We start from the raw sequence: 3,193 nt of genomic DNA, 5'->3' as shown, positions 1-3,193 counted from the left end.
GGATGGCAGGCTGAGCTGCGGGGATGGCAGGCTCAGCTGCGGACACCCCGGGCAGAAGTCCGGGTGGACCTCGTAGGCTTGGCTTCCTTGCGCTGGATTTGCCAGAGCCTGGCTCTCAGCCCTCCACCTTTCCAGCTCGCCCAGGAACTGGGAGCAGGGAGCAGGGGCACTGGGTCACCGCTGTGCGGGTGCCGGAGTGGGGACGGGAGGCTGGGGCAGGACAGGGCGAGGTGAATGGACTTTGTTGCTCACATGTCTCAGCCCGGACAGACTGTGGCACTGCCTGGGACTGTCAGCTTGGGTTCCCACAGCCATGCCAGCAGCTGAGAATAGCTCAGTTCTAGGAAGAATCCAGTTAAAATCCCTGTCCTGGCCCCAGTGGTCTCCAGCCAGGTGGAGACAGTAAGGTGTCCCCTTGGCATAGAGCAGGGAGGGGTCCCTGGGGCAGTGCTGGCACTAAGGACTCGAGGGTCAGCTACCCCGTCCTGCTCTCCGCTCCTCGAGGCCCTCTCCCCACCTGCATCTGTCTGGGCTTTATTTGCACGTGGGAAATCCTGGTCACGGTTTTCAGATGATGTTGCTCTTTCTCGCTGGGAGGGAGGATGACAGTTTAATCCCTCCTGGATTATGTTGTGCCCTGGGCCTCCTGCTCACAGAAAAAGGGCACAGCGGAGCATTGTTCAGTGCCAAGTGGAAATATTTTCAGCTCTGAGTGTGGTACAAGGGGAAGTGCCATGAAGATCCAAGGACACTCTCTCCAATGCAGCGTTTATTAAAAGTATTAGAAACTCATCAGCGGTTTTTGACACTTACAAGAGGCACAGCATCATCTAGTGGCTGAGGCAGAGGAGGAGGTCCGGGACACCGAGGTCCTGCCAACCTGAGCCCCGAGCTGGAGGGCAGAGGAGTCTGGTATCTGGGAATAGGAGCTGCAGGTGGGAGGTGGAATGCTGGTTCTTGACAAGTCCTCCACCAGAAGTCCCATTTTCTACTTGCTCTAGCCTGTGGCAGAGGGTAATTGAGGCACCCAGGGCATCACCCTGATCAGGGAATACCCAGGGCACAGGCTGGCTCTCTTGAGCGGACCTGCAGTTGCCAGGTACACCAGTGATGCTGTGTGGTGGGGAGAGCTCTGCCACAGCACGGATTGGCAAAGCCAGAGACTCTGGAGTACAAACAACATCATTACAGCATATGCTGTGGTGGCACTTTCATGTCCAGGCAATGCCAGGCCATGCACAAACACTTCCGCCTCCAAAAGAAAGGGTGAACCAGGACCTGAAGGTCACTCATCTGTGCAGGGCCAGCAGGAGAACTGCTTTCTGCTCCATTTGGGAAGCAGCATGGTGACAGGCTGGTTCCTCTGGGGCAATATCTGGTTCTGCTCCCCCAAGGCTACTGCACCAGGACACTTGTGTCCCACTAGGTTTTTTTCCCGGTGGCTGCATGGAAAGTAAGAAGCTGGGATGGTATTTCTGCTCGTGGTGTCACTACTACCTTCTGGCAGATTTCTGCAACAGAGGGCAAAGCTCTGGCCAAAGACCCTTTTGGCCCCAGCAGCCCTGTGTGACTCCGGTGCTAACATCGGCCTCATAAACTGTGCAGTGAGGAGAAGGCACAGCTCCCTCCCCAGAAGCATCGTTCTCTGTCCTGCACATGGAAACACACGGGTGAAGGAGGGCCTTAGGCTCCCAGGCTGTCCCTGTGCCGCACAGGCTATTCAAACAGACTCCGAACAAGGGGACAGGAAGGCGAATGGGAAGGTGCTCTTGGTAGCGTGGGCTTGGGAGACACCTACAGAGGATGACAGTCAAGAGCAGACTGATGCACTGAAGCCCCACTGCAAAAGTTTGCATGATTCATAACTTTGCCTTGGTGACAGAGGGAAAAAAAATTGCACTTAATTTTAGTTCAGGTGTTTCCAGGCTCCTACACTGCTTTTATTTCTGTGTATTTTCTTAGCACCACAGCTGTGTCAGCAAAGAGCTGAGCTTCCTAAATAAAGCTGAGACTTCCAAAAGGCAGGGTAGGCGCCCACCTTCTCCCCGTTAGAAGATCCTTGTCATAATCACTTCTGAAGCGTGGACCTTGTAGGAGACAGAGCAAAGAGCAAGAGACTGAGGAGGTTCCTGGATTCTTTATAGAAAAGCCATTACAGCAAATTTATTCATGGAAGAAAATGCCCTCAGGTCTCAGTAGCTCTGCAAGTACGGCTCTGCGGAGGTTGGTTTAGGAGTCAGGACCTCTGTTGTGCAAAAGCTGCCCAAATTCAGGAGCCGTTGTGAAGCAGGCTTGTGTAGGGCAGAAATCAGGTTGGCATTGACATGGGGAAAGGGGAATAAGCCACACAGGAGCAGGGGCGTGTGTGCTGTCATGTAGAATACAACGTGCTTCTAGCAGGCTGTGAGTTAGTTACAACATGTTTGACCTGGTTTTGAGAGGAGGGGAGAGGTTTGCCCTGCTCGTTTCCCTTGCCACATCCGTTCTCGTTACCGCAGCTCTGAGTGGGGAGATGCTGGCTCCTGCCTGGCTGGGGTTAGCCTGCAGGCAGCCTCGGAGTAGCTCCAGCCTACACGCTGGCTGCTACTGCTCTCTCTGCACAGGCTGGCAACCAAAACAAGCAAGAGCAGCTCCGAAAGCTGATACTGCAACTGGCCTCCCAGGAAAGAGTATAGGGTTGATTTTGCTTCAGATTCTGCTGTTTTAATTGTATCGCAGAGTGCACCTGAACGCTGGGCCCCTAACTCCCGGGGGGAGCCCCCAGGTTTTGTCTGTCCAGGACAGGCGGGTGCCTCCAGTGCAGCACGCGGCAGAGACACTAGAAGAAGGGTTGGATCCTTCTGCACAGGGGCACAGTCACCTTGCCTGCCTCAAAGCTGCCTTTGCCTTCCCAGGTCTAGCAAGTCTGGTTAATCATTACTGACCATTCTGAAGGTCTCCAAGCTCTTTGCCCGCATTCATGCCTCTGTTGTTTTGCCATTAGAGTGCCAAAGGCGTTACTGCACACGCTGTCCTGCTCCCCCGTGCGCTGGAACTGCCTCTGAAAGCCGGTGAAGGCAGAGCTCGGCATCGGGCACTGCATTGCTCCTGCCCATGGCAAGGCTGTCTGCCACACGCACACGCTGTGGGACATAGAGGGTTTCTTGGGAACCATCTGGTGACTCTGCAGGCCCATTAAAAGCGTTAGCACTGG

General features: G+C 54.8%; 1 protein-coding gene across 1 annotated transcript in view; it reads left to right on the top strand.

The window, feature by feature from the left end:
• Window positions 1–3,193, top strand: part of LOC104499144 (chromosome unknown open reading frame, human C11orf52) — a 6,586-nt gene that overhangs the window by 894 nt on the left and 2,499 nt on the right. The window lies entirely within an intron of this gene.

Source organism: Buceros rhinoceros, unplaced genomic scaffold, assembly GCF_000710305.1.
Source record: "Buceros rhinoceros silvestris isolate BGI_N320 unplaced genomic scaffold, ASM71030v1 scaffold40698, whole genome shotgun sequence".
Taxonomy (NCBI): Eukaryota; Metazoa; Chordata; class Aves; order Bucerotiformes; family Bucerotidae; genus Buceros; species Buceros rhinoceros.
The sequence above is the reverse complement of the archived record's forward strand: the minus strand, read 5'-3'. Positions and strand labels throughout refer to the sequence as shown.